At 38.5% G+C, this 9413-nt stretch overlaps 1 protein-coding gene and 36 non-coding genes across 38 annotated transcripts in view; all 37 read right to left on the minus strand.

The window, feature by feature from the left end:
• Positions 1-9413, minus strand: part of LOC149067118 (guanylate cyclase 32E-like) — a 294881-nt gene that overhangs the window by 170030 nt on the left and 115438 nt on the right. The gene's annotated exons all lie outside the window — the stretch shown is intronic.
• On the minus strand, positions 99-186 carry TRNAY-GUA (transfer RNA tyrosine (anticodon GUA)). Its single transcript is given in 2 exon segments — positions 99-134; positions 150-186. It is a non-coding gene; the product is annotated as a tRNA-Tyr (tRNA).
• TRNAY-GUA (transfer RNA tyrosine (anticodon GUA)) lies at positions 318-405 on the minus strand. The gene is given in 2 exon segments: positions 318-353; positions 369-405. It is a non-coding gene; the product is annotated as a tRNA-Tyr (tRNA).
• On the minus strand, positions 537-624 carry TRNAY-GUA (transfer RNA tyrosine (anticodon GUA)). Its single transcript is given in 2 exon segments — positions 537-572; positions 588-624. It is a non-coding gene; the product is annotated as a tRNA-Tyr (tRNA).
• On the minus strand, positions 757-844 carry TRNAY-GUA (transfer RNA tyrosine (anticodon GUA)). Its single transcript is given in 2 exon segments — positions 757-792; positions 808-844. It is a non-coding gene; the product is annotated as a tRNA-Tyr (tRNA).
• Positions 977-1064, minus strand: TRNAY-GUA (transfer RNA tyrosine (anticodon GUA)). Its single transcript is given in 2 exon segments — positions 977-1012; positions 1028-1064. It is a non-coding gene; the product is annotated as a tRNA-Tyr (tRNA).
• TRNAY-GUA (transfer RNA tyrosine (anticodon GUA)) lies at positions 1196-1283 on the minus strand. The gene is given in 2 exon segments: positions 1196-1231; positions 1247-1283. It is a non-coding gene; the product is annotated as a tRNA-Tyr (tRNA).
• TRNAY-GUA (transfer RNA tyrosine (anticodon GUA)) lies at positions 1416-1503 on the minus strand. The gene is given in 2 exon segments: positions 1416-1451; positions 1467-1503. It is a non-coding gene; the product is annotated as a tRNA-Tyr (tRNA).
• On the minus strand, positions 1851-1938 carry TRNAY-GUA (transfer RNA tyrosine (anticodon GUA)). The gene is given in 2 exon segments: positions 1851-1886; positions 1902-1938. It is a non-coding gene; the product is annotated as a tRNA-Tyr (tRNA).
• On the minus strand, positions 2072-2159 carry TRNAY-GUA (transfer RNA tyrosine (anticodon GUA)). Its single transcript is given in 2 exon segments — positions 2072-2107; positions 2123-2159. It is a non-coding gene; the product is annotated as a tRNA-Tyr (tRNA).
• On the minus strand, positions 2290-2378 carry TRNAY-GUA (transfer RNA tyrosine (anticodon GUA)). The gene is given in 2 exon segments: positions 2290-2326; positions 2342-2378. It is a non-coding gene; the product is annotated as a tRNA-Tyr (tRNA).
• Positions 2510-2597, minus strand: TRNAY-GUA (transfer RNA tyrosine (anticodon GUA)). The gene is given in 2 exon segments: positions 2510-2545; positions 2561-2597. It is a non-coding gene; the product is annotated as a tRNA-Tyr (tRNA).
• TRNAY-GUA (transfer RNA tyrosine (anticodon GUA)) lies at positions 2949-3036 on the minus strand. Its single transcript is given in 2 exon segments — positions 2949-2984; positions 3000-3036. It is a non-coding gene; the product is annotated as a tRNA-Tyr (tRNA).
• TRNAY-GUA (transfer RNA tyrosine (anticodon GUA)) lies at positions 3168-3255 on the minus strand. The gene is given in 2 exon segments: positions 3168-3203; positions 3219-3255. It is a non-coding gene; the product is annotated as a tRNA-Tyr (tRNA).
• On the minus strand, positions 3385-3472 carry TRNAY-GUA (transfer RNA tyrosine (anticodon GUA)). The gene is given in 2 exon segments: positions 3385-3420; positions 3436-3472. It is a non-coding gene; the product is annotated as a tRNA-Tyr (tRNA).
• TRNAY-GUA (transfer RNA tyrosine (anticodon GUA)) lies at positions 3604-3691 on the minus strand. Its single transcript is given in 2 exon segments — positions 3604-3639; positions 3655-3691. It is a non-coding gene; the product is annotated as a tRNA-Tyr (tRNA).
• On the minus strand, positions 4039-4126 carry TRNAY-GUA (transfer RNA tyrosine (anticodon GUA)). The gene is given in 2 exon segments: positions 4039-4074; positions 4090-4126. It is a non-coding gene; the product is annotated as a tRNA-Tyr (tRNA).
• Positions 4259-4346, minus strand: TRNAY-GUA (transfer RNA tyrosine (anticodon GUA)). The gene is given in 2 exon segments: positions 4259-4294; positions 4310-4346. It is a non-coding gene; the product is annotated as a tRNA-Tyr (tRNA).
• On the minus strand, positions 4477-4564 carry TRNAY-GUA (transfer RNA tyrosine (anticodon GUA)). The gene is given in 2 exon segments: positions 4477-4512; positions 4528-4564. It is a non-coding gene; the product is annotated as a tRNA-Tyr (tRNA).
• Positions 4697-4784, minus strand: TRNAY-GUA (transfer RNA tyrosine (anticodon GUA)). Its single transcript is given in 2 exon segments — positions 4697-4732; positions 4748-4784. It is a non-coding gene; the product is annotated as a tRNA-Tyr (tRNA).
• Positions 5135-5222, minus strand: TRNAY-GUA (transfer RNA tyrosine (anticodon GUA)). The gene is given in 2 exon segments: positions 5135-5170; positions 5186-5222. It is a non-coding gene; the product is annotated as a tRNA-Tyr (tRNA).
• TRNAY-GUA (transfer RNA tyrosine (anticodon GUA)) lies at positions 5355-5442 on the minus strand. The gene is given in 2 exon segments: positions 5355-5390; positions 5406-5442. It is a non-coding gene; the product is annotated as a tRNA-Tyr (tRNA).
• TRNAY-GUA (transfer RNA tyrosine (anticodon GUA)) lies at positions 5576-5663 on the minus strand. The gene is given in 2 exon segments: positions 5576-5611; positions 5627-5663. It is a non-coding gene; the product is annotated as a tRNA-Tyr (tRNA).
• On the minus strand, positions 5794-5881 carry TRNAY-GUA (transfer RNA tyrosine (anticodon GUA)). The gene is given in 2 exon segments: positions 5794-5829; positions 5845-5881. It is a non-coding gene; the product is annotated as a tRNA-Tyr (tRNA).
• TRNAY-GUA (transfer RNA tyrosine (anticodon GUA)) lies at positions 6014-6101 on the minus strand. Its single transcript is given in 2 exon segments — positions 6014-6049; positions 6065-6101. It is a non-coding gene; the product is annotated as a tRNA-Tyr (tRNA).
• Positions 6231-6318, minus strand: TRNAY-GUA (transfer RNA tyrosine (anticodon GUA)). Its single transcript is given in 2 exon segments — positions 6231-6266; positions 6282-6318. It is a non-coding gene; the product is annotated as a tRNA-Tyr (tRNA).
• Positions 6451-6538, minus strand: TRNAY-GUA (transfer RNA tyrosine (anticodon GUA)). The gene is given in 2 exon segments: positions 6451-6486; positions 6502-6538. It is a non-coding gene; the product is annotated as a tRNA-Tyr (tRNA).
• TRNAY-GUA (transfer RNA tyrosine (anticodon GUA)) lies at positions 6887-6974 on the minus strand. Its single transcript is given in 2 exon segments — positions 6887-6922; positions 6938-6974. It is a non-coding gene; the product is annotated as a tRNA-Tyr (tRNA).
• On the minus strand, positions 7105-7192 carry TRNAY-GUA (transfer RNA tyrosine (anticodon GUA)). The gene is given in 2 exon segments: positions 7105-7140; positions 7156-7192. It is a non-coding gene; the product is annotated as a tRNA-Tyr (tRNA).
• Positions 7325-7412, minus strand: TRNAY-GUA (transfer RNA tyrosine (anticodon GUA)). The gene is given in 2 exon segments: positions 7325-7360; positions 7376-7412. It is a non-coding gene; the product is annotated as a tRNA-Tyr (tRNA).
• Positions 7763-7850, minus strand: TRNAY-GUA (transfer RNA tyrosine (anticodon GUA)). The gene is given in 2 exon segments: positions 7763-7798; positions 7814-7850. It is a non-coding gene; the product is annotated as a tRNA-Tyr (tRNA).
• On the minus strand, positions 7983-8070 carry TRNAY-GUA (transfer RNA tyrosine (anticodon GUA)). The gene is given in 2 exon segments: positions 7983-8018; positions 8034-8070. It is a non-coding gene; the product is annotated as a tRNA-Tyr (tRNA).
• On the minus strand, positions 8204-8291 carry TRNAY-GUA (transfer RNA tyrosine (anticodon GUA)). The gene is given in 2 exon segments: positions 8204-8239; positions 8255-8291. It is a non-coding gene; the product is annotated as a tRNA-Tyr (tRNA).
• TRNAY-GUA (transfer RNA tyrosine (anticodon GUA)) lies at positions 8422-8509 on the minus strand. The gene is given in 2 exon segments: positions 8422-8457; positions 8473-8509. It is a non-coding gene; the product is annotated as a tRNA-Tyr (tRNA).
• TRNAY-GUA (transfer RNA tyrosine (anticodon GUA)) lies at positions 8642-8729 on the minus strand. Its single transcript is given in 2 exon segments — positions 8642-8677; positions 8693-8729. It is a non-coding gene; the product is annotated as a tRNA-Tyr (tRNA).
• On the minus strand, positions 9078-9165 carry TRNAY-GUA (transfer RNA tyrosine (anticodon GUA)). The gene is given in 2 exon segments: positions 9078-9113; positions 9129-9165. It is a non-coding gene; the product is annotated as a tRNA-Tyr (tRNA).
• On the minus strand, positions 9296-9383 carry TRNAY-GUA (transfer RNA tyrosine (anticodon GUA)). Its single transcript is given in 2 exon segments — positions 9296-9331; positions 9347-9383. It is a non-coding gene; the product is annotated as a tRNA-Tyr (tRNA).

Genomic DNA, 9413 nt, shown 5'->3' on the forward strand with positions numbered 1-9413 from the left:
TTTTAGAATGGATAATCGCTTTTTTTCAACAAAATGAAACATGACGTTTTCATGTGAGAACTAACATTCAACTCTTTCTGTAAAAAAAAAAAAACATTTCCGTCGAGCCGGATTCGAACCAGCGACCTATGGATATCTGATATTTGCGTCTACAGCCCACCGCTCTACCAACTGAGCTATCGGCGGTCGGTTAAATTGCACAGTAGATATGGATGATTTTAGAATGGATAATCGCTTTTTTTCAACACACTGAAACACGACGTTTTCATGTGAGAACTAACATTCAACTCTTTCTGTAAAAAAAAAAAAAAACCATTTCCGTCCAGCCGGATTCGAACCAGCGACCTACGGATATCTGATATTTGCGTCTACAGTCCACCGCTCTACCAACTGAGCTATCGACGGTCGGTTAAATTGCACAGTAGATATGGATGATTTTTAGAATGGATAATCGCTTTTTTTCAACAAAATGAAACATGACGTTTTCATGTGAGAACTAACATTCAACTCTTTCTGTAAAAAAAAAAAAAAACATTTCCGTCGAGCCGGATTCGAACCAGCGACCTATGGATATCTGATATTTGCGTCTACAGCCCACCGCTCTACCAACTGAGATATCGACGGTCGGTTAAATTGCACAGTAGATATGGATGATTTTAGAATGGATAATCGCTTTTTTTCAACAAAATGAAACATGACGTTTTCATGTGAGAACTAACATTCAACTCTTTCTGTAAAAAAAAAAAAAAAAACATTTCCGTCGAGCCGGATTCGAACCAGCGACCTATGGATATCTGATATTTGCGTCTACAGCCCACCGCTCTACCAACTGAGCTATCGGCGGTCGGTTAAATTGCACAGTAGATATGAATGATTTTTAGAATGGATAATCGCTTTTTTTCAACAAAATGAAACATGACGTTTTCATGTGAGAACTAACATTCAACTCTTTCTGTAAAAAAAAAAAAAAACCATTTCCGTCCAGCCGGATTCGAACCAGCGACCTATGGATATCTCATATTTGCGTCTACAGTCCACCGATCTACCAACTGAGCTATCGACGGTCGGTTAAATTGCACAGTAGATATGGAAGATTTTAGAATGTATAATCGCTTTTTTTCAACAAAATGAAACATGACGTTTTCATGTGAGAACTAACATTCAACTCTTTCTGTAAAAAAAAAAAAAAACCATATCCATCGAGCCGGATTCGAACCAGCGACCTATGGATATCTGATATTTGCGTCTACAGTCCACCGCTCTACCAACTGAGCTATCGACGGTCGGATAAATTGCACAGTAGATATGGATGATTTTAGAATGGATAATCGCTTTTTTTCAACAAAATGAAACATGACGTTTTCATGTGAGAACTAACATTCAACTCTTTCTGTAAAAAAAAAAAAAAAACCATTTCCGTCGAGCCGGATTCGAACCAGCGACCTATGGATATCTGATATTTGCGTCTACAGTCCACCGCTCTACCAATTGAGCTATCGACGGTCGGTTAAATTGCACAGTAGATATGGATGATTTTAGAATGGATAATCGCTTTTTTTCAACACTGAAACACGACGTTTTCATGTGAGAACTAACATTCAACTCTTTCTGTAAAAAAAAAAAAAAACCATTTCCGTCTAGCCGGATTCGAACCAGCGACCTACGGATATCTGATATTTGCGTCTACAGCCCACCGATCTACCAACTGAGCTATCGGCGGTCGGTTAAATTGCACAGTAGATATGAATGATTTTTAGAATGGATAATCGCTTTTTTTCAACAAAATGAAACATGACGTTTTCATGTGAGAACTAACATTCAACTCTTTCTGTAAAAAAAAAAAAACCATTTCCGTCGAGCCGGATTCGAACCAGCGACCTATGGATATCTGATATTTGCGTCTACAGCCCACCGCTCTACCAACTGAGATATCGACGGTCGGTTAAATTGCACAGTAGATATGGATGATTTTAGAATGGATAATCGCTTTTTTTCAACAAAATGAAACATGACGTTTTCATGTGAGAACTAACATTCAACTCTTTCTGTAAAAAAAAAAAAAAAAAACATTTCCGTCGAGCCGGATTCGAACCAGCGACCTATGGATATCTGATATTTGCGTCTACAGCCCACCGCTCTACCAACTGAGCTATCGGCGGTCGGTTAAATTGCACAGTAGATATGAATGATTTTTAGAATGGATAATCGCTTTTTTTCAACAAAATGAAACATGACGTTTTCATGTGAGAACTAACATTCAACTCTTTCTGTAAAAAAAAAAAAACCATTTCCGTCGAGCCGGAATTCGAACCAGCGACCTATGGATATCTGATATTTGCGTCTACAGTCCACCGATCTACCAACTGAGCTATCGACGGTCGGTTAAATTGCACAGTAGATATGGAAGATTTTAGAATGTATAATCGCTTTTTTTCAACAAAATGAAACATGACGTTTTCATGTGAGAACTAACATTCAACTCTTTCTGTAAAAAAAAAAAAAAACCATTTCCGTCGAGCCGGATTCGAACCAGCGACCTATGGATATCTGATATTTGCGTCTACAGTCCACCGCTCTACCAACTGAGATATCGACGGTCGGATAAATTGCACAGTAGATATGGATGATTTTAGAATGGATAATCGCTTTTTTTCAACAAAATGAAACATGACGTTTTCATGTGAGAACTAACATTCAACTCTTTCTGTAAAAAAAAAAAAAAAAACATTTCCGTCGAGCCGGATTCGAACCAGCGACCTATGTATATCTGATATTTGCGTCTACAGCCCACCGCTCTACCAACTGAACTACCGGCGGTCGGTTAAATAGCACAGTAGATATGAATGATTTTTAGAATGGATAATCGCTTTTTTTTAACAAAATGAAACATGACGTTTTCATGTGAGAACTAACATTCAACTCTTTCTGTAAAAAAAAAAAAAAACATTTCCGTCGAGCCGGATTCGAACCAGCGACCTATGGATATCTGATATTTGCGTCTACAGCCCACCGCTCTACCAACTGAGCTATCGGCGCCCGGTTAAATGGCACAATAGATATGAATGTTTTTTAGAATGGATATTCGCTTTTTTTCAACAAAATGAAACATGACGTTTTCATGTGAGAACTAACATTCAACTCTTTCTGTAAAAAAAAAAAAACACATTTCCGTCGAGCCGGATTCGAACCAGCGACCTATGGATATCTGATATTTGCGTCTACAGCCCACCGCTCTACCAACTGAGATATCGACGGTCGGTTAATTTGCACAGTAGATATGGATGATTTTAGAATGGATATTCGCTTTTTTTCAACAAAATGAAACATGACGTTTTCATGTGAGAACTAACATTCAACTCTTTCTGTAAAAAAAAAAAAACCATTTCCGTCGAGCCGGATTCGAACCAGCGACCTATGGATATCTGATATTTGCGTCTACAGTCCACCGCGCTACCAACTGAGCTATCGACGGTCGGATAAATTGCACAGTAGATATGGATGATTTTAGAATGGATAATCGCTTTTTTTCAACAAAATGAAACATGACGTTTTCATGTGAGAACTAACATTCAACTCTTTCTGTAAAAAAAAAAAAAAACCATTTCCGTCGAGCCGGATTCGAACCAGCGACCTATGGATATCTGATATTTGCGTCTACAGCCCACCGCTCTACCAACTGAGCTATCGGCGCCCGGTTAAATTGCACAGTAGATATGGATGATTTTAGAATGGATAATCGCTTTTTTTCAACAAAATGAAACATGACGTTTTCATGTGAGAACTAACATTCAACACTTTCTGTAAAAAAAAAAAAAACATTTCCGTCGAACCGGATTCGAACCAGCGACCTATGGATATCTGATATTTGCGTCTACAGCCCACCGCTCTACCAACTGAGCTATCGGCGCCCGGTTAAATTGCACAGTAGATATGAATGTTTTTTAGAATGTATAATGGCTTTTTTTCAACAAAATGAAACGACGTTTTCATGTGAGAACTAACATTCAACTCTTTCTGTAAAAAAAAAAAAAACCCATTTCCGTCGAGCCGGATTCGAACCAGCGACCTATGGATATCTGATATTTGCGTCTACAGTCCACCGCGCTACCAACTGAGCTATCGACGGTCGGATAACTTGCACAGTAGATATGGATGATTTTAGAATGGATAATCGCGTTTTTTCAACAAAATGAAACATGACGTTTTCATGTGAGAACTAACATTCAACTCTTTCTGTAAAAAAAAAAAAAAAAACATTTCCGTCGAGCCGGATTCGAACCAGCGACCTATGGATATCTGATATTTGCGTCTACAGCCCACCGCTCTACCAACTGAGCTATCGGCGGTCGGATAAATTGCACAGTAGATATGAATGATTTTTAGAATGTATAATCGCTTTTTTTCAACAAAATGAAACATGACGTTTTCATGTGAGAACTAACATTCAACTCTTTCTGTAAAAAAAAAAAAACCATTTCCGTCGAGCCGGATTCGAACCAGCGACCTATGGATATCTGATATTTGCGTCTACAGTCCACCGATCTACCAACTGAGTTATCGACGGTCGGTTAAATTGCACAGTAGATATGGATGATTTTAGAATGGATAATCGCTTTTTTTCAACAAAATGAAACATGACGTTTTCATGTGAGAACTAACATTCAACTCTTTCTGTAAAAAAAAAAAAAAAAACATTTCCGTCGAGCCGGATTCGAACCAGCGACCTATGGATATCTGATATTTGCGTCTACAGCCCACCGCTCTACCAACTGAGCTATCGGCGGTCGGTTAAGTTGCACAGTAAATATGAATGATTTTTAGAATGGATAATCGCTTTTTTTCAACAAAATGAAACATGACGTTTTCATGTGAGAACTAACATTCAACTCTTTCTGTAAAAAAAAAAAAACCATTTCCGTCGAGCCGGATTCGAACCAGCGACCTATGGATATCTGATATTTGCGTCTACAGTCCACCGATCTACCATCTGAGTTATCGACGGTCGGTTAAATTGCACAGTAGATATGGAAGATTTTAGAATGTATAATCGCTTTTTTTCAACAAAATGAAACATGACGTTTTCATGTGAGAACTAACATTCAACTCTTTCTGTAAAAAAAAAAAAAAAACCATTTCCGTCGAGCCGGATTCGAACCAGCGACCTATGGATATCTGATATTTGCGTCTACAGTCCACCGCTCTACCAACTGAGCTATCGACGGTCGGATAAATTGCACAGTAGATATGGATGATTTTAGAATGGATAATCGCTTTTTTTCAAGAGAATGAAACATGACGTTTTCATGTGAGAACTAACATTCAACTCTTTCTGTAAAAAAAAAAAAAAAAACATTTCCGTCGAGCCGGATTCGAACCAGCGACCTATGGATATCTGATATTTGCGTCTACAGCCCACCGCTCTACCAACTGAGCTATCGGCGGTCGGTTAAATTGCACAGTAGATATGAATGTTTTTTAGAATGGATAATCGCTTTTTTTCAACAAAATGAAACATGACGTTTTCATGTGAGAACTAACATTCAACTCTTTCTGTAAAAAAAAAAAAAAAAACATTTCCGTCGAGCCGGATTCGAACCAGCGACCTATGGATATCTGATATTTGCGTCTACAGCCCACCGCTCTACCAACTGAGCTATCGGCGGTCGGTTAAATCGCACAGTAGATATGAATGATTTTTAGAATGGATAATCGCTTTTTTTCAACAAAATGAAACATGACGTTTTTATGTGAGAACTAACATTCAACTCTTTCTGTAAAAAAAAAAAAACCATTTCCGTCGAGCCGGATTCGAACCAGCGACCTATGGATATCTGATATTTGCGTCTACAGTCCACCGCGCTACCAACTGAGCTATCGACGGTCGGATAAATTGCACAGTAGATATGGATGATTTTAGAATGGATAATCGCTTTTTTTCAACAAAATGAAACATGACGTTTTCATGTGAGAACTAACATTCAACTCTTTCTGTAAAAAAAAAAAAAAAACCATTTCCGTCGAGCCGGATTCGAACCAGCGACCTATGGATATCTGATATTTGCGTCTACAGCCCACCGCTCTACCAACTGAGCTATCGGCGCCCGGTTAAATTGCACAGTAGATATGGATGATTTTAGAATGGATAATCGCTTTTTTTCAACAAAATGAAACATGACGTTTTCATGTGAGAACTAACATTCAACACTTTCTGTAAAAAAAAAAAAAACATTTCCGTCGAACCGGATTCGAACCAGCGACCTATGGATATCTGATATTTGCGTCTACAGCCCACCGCTCTACCAACTGAGCTATCGACGGTCGGATAAATTGCACAGTAGATATGGATGATTTTAGAATGGATAATCGCTTTTTTTCAACAAAATGAAACATGACGTTTTCATGTGAGAACTAACATTCAACTCTTTCTGTAAAAAAAAAAAAAAAACCATTTCCGTCGAGCCGGATTCGAACCAGCGACCTATGGATATCTGATATTTGCGTCTACAGCCCACCGCTCTACCAACTGAGCTATCGGCGCCCGGTTAAATTGCACAGTAGATATGGATGATTTTAGAATGGATAATCGCTTTTTTTCAACAAAATGAAACATGACGTTTTCATGTGAGAACTAACATTCAACACTTTCTGTAAAAAAAAAAAAAACATTTCCGTCGAACCGGATTCGAACCAGCGACCTATGGATATCTGATATTTGCGTCTACAGCCCACCGCTCTACCAACTGAGCTATCGGCGCCCGGTTAAATTGCACAGTAGATATGAATGTTTTTTAGAATGGATAATCGCTTTTTTTCAACAACATGAACCATGACGTTTTCATGTGAGAACTAACATTCAACTCTTTCTGTAAAAAAAAAAAAAAACATTTCCGTCGAGCCGGATTCGAACCAGCGACCTATGGATATCTGATATTTGCGTCTACAGCCCACCGCTCTACCAACTGAGATATCGACGGTCGGATAAATTGCACAGTAGATATGAATGATTTTTAGAATGTATAATGGCTTTTTTTCAACAAAATGAAACGACGTTTTCATGTGAGAACTAACATTCAACTCTTTCTGTAAAAAAAAAAAAAACCCATTTCCGTCGAGCCGGATTCGAACCAGCGACCTATGGATATCTGATATTTGCGTCTACAGTCCACCGCGCTACCAACTGAGCTATCGACGGTCGGTTAAATTGCACAGTAGATATGGATGATTTTAGAATGGATAATCGCTTTTTTTCAACAAAATGAAACATGACGTTTTCATGTGAGAACTAACATTCAACTCTTTCTGTAAAAAAAAAAAAAAAAACATTTCCGTCGAGCCGGATTCGAACCAGCGACCTATGGATATCTGATATTTGCGTCTACAGCCCACCGCTCTACCAACTGAGCTATCGGCGGTCGGTTAAGTTGCACAGTAAATATGAATGATTTTTAGAATGGATAATCGCTTTTTTTCAACAAAATGAAACATGACGTTTTCATGTGAGAACTAACATTCAACTCTTTCTGTAAAAAAAAAAAAACCATTTCCGTCGAGCCGGATTCGAACCAGCGACCTATGGATATCTGATATTTGCGTCTACAGTCCACCGATCTACCATCTGAGTTATCGACGGTCGGTTAAATTGCACAGTAGATATGGAAGATTTTAGAATGTATAATCGCTTTTTTTCAACAAAATGAAACATGACGTTTTCATGTGAGAACTAACATTCAACTCTTTCTGTAAAAAAAAAAAAAAAACCATTTCCGTCGAGCCGGATTCGAACCAGCGACCTATGGATATCTGATATTTGCGTCTACAGTCCACCGCTCTACCAACTGAGCTATCGACGGTCGGATAAATTGCACAGTAGATATGGATGATTTTAGAATGGATAATCGCTTTTTTTCAAGAGAATGAAACATGACGTTTTCATGTGAGAACTAACATTCAACTCTTTCTGTAAAAAAAAAAAAAAAAACATTTCCGTCGAGCCGGATTCGAACCAGCGACCTATGGATATCTGATATTTGCGTCTACAGCCCACCGCTCTACCAACTGAGCTATCGGCGGTCGGTTAAATTGCACAGTAGATATGAATGTTTTTTAGAATGGATAATCGCTTTTTTTCAACAAAATGAAACATGACGTTTTCATGTGAGAACTAACATTCAACTCTTTCTGTAAAAAAAAAAAAAAAAACATTTCCGTCGAGCCGGATTCGAACCAGCGACCTATGGATATCTGATATTTGCGTCTACAGCCCACCGCTCTACCAACTGAGCTATCGGCGGTCGGTTAAATCGCACAGTAGATATGAATGATTTTTAGAATGGATAATCGCTTTTTTTCAACAAAATGAAACATGACGTTTTTATGTGAGAACTAACATTCAACTCTTTCTGTAAAAAAAAAAAAACCATTTCCGTCGAGCCGGATTCGAACCAGCGACCTATGGATATCTGATATTTGCGTCTACAGTCCACCGCGCTACCAACTGAGCTATCGACGGTCGGATAAATTGCACAGTAGATATGGATGATTTTAGAATGGATAATCGCTTTTTTTCAACAAAATGAAACATGACGTTTTCATGTGAGAACTAACATTCAACTCTTTCTGTAAAAAAAAAAAAAAAACCATTTCCGTCGAGCCGGATTCGAACCAGCGACCTATGGATATCTGATATTTGCGTCTACAGCCCACCGCTCTACCAACTGAGCTATCGGCGCCCGGTTAAATTGCACAGTAGATATGGATGATTTTAGAATGGATAATCGCTTTTTTTCAACAAAATGAAACATGACGTTTTCATGTGAGAACTAACATTCAACACTTTCTGTAAAAAAAAAAAAAACATTTCCGTCGAACCGGATTCGAACCAGCGACCTATGGATATCTGATATTTGCGTCTACAGCCCACCGCTCTACCAACTGAGCTATCGGCGCCCGGTTAAATTGCACAGTAGATATGAATGTTTTTTAGAATGGATAATCGCTTTTTTTCAACAACATGAACCATGACGTTTTCATGTGAGAACTAACATTCAACTCTTTCTGTAAAAAAAAAAAAAAACATTTCCGTCGAGCCGGATTCGAACCAGCGACCTATGGATATCTGATATTTGCGTCTACAGCCCACCGCTCTACCAACTGAGATATCGACGGTCGGATAAATTGCACAGTAGATATGAATGATTTTTAGAATGTATAATGGCTTTTTTTCAACAAAATGAAACGACGTTTTCATGTGAGAACTAACATTCAACTCTTTCTGTAAAAAAAAAAAAAACCCATTTCCGTCGAGCCGGATTCGAACCAGCGACCTATGGATATCTGATATTTGCGTCTACAGTCCACCGCGCTACCAACTGAGCTATCGACGGTCGGATAACTTGCACAGTAGATATGGATGA

This window comes from Pholcus phalangioides, unplaced genomic scaffold, assembly GCF_987345545.1.
Source record: "Pholcus phalangioides strain wild (caught in Gottingen) unplaced genomic scaffold, Ppha-v1.0 ptg000031l_1, whole genome shotgun sequence".
In the NCBI taxonomy this organism is placed as follows: domain Eukaryota; kingdom Metazoa; phylum Arthropoda; class Arachnida; order Araneae; family Pholcidae; genus Pholcus; species Pholcus phalangioides.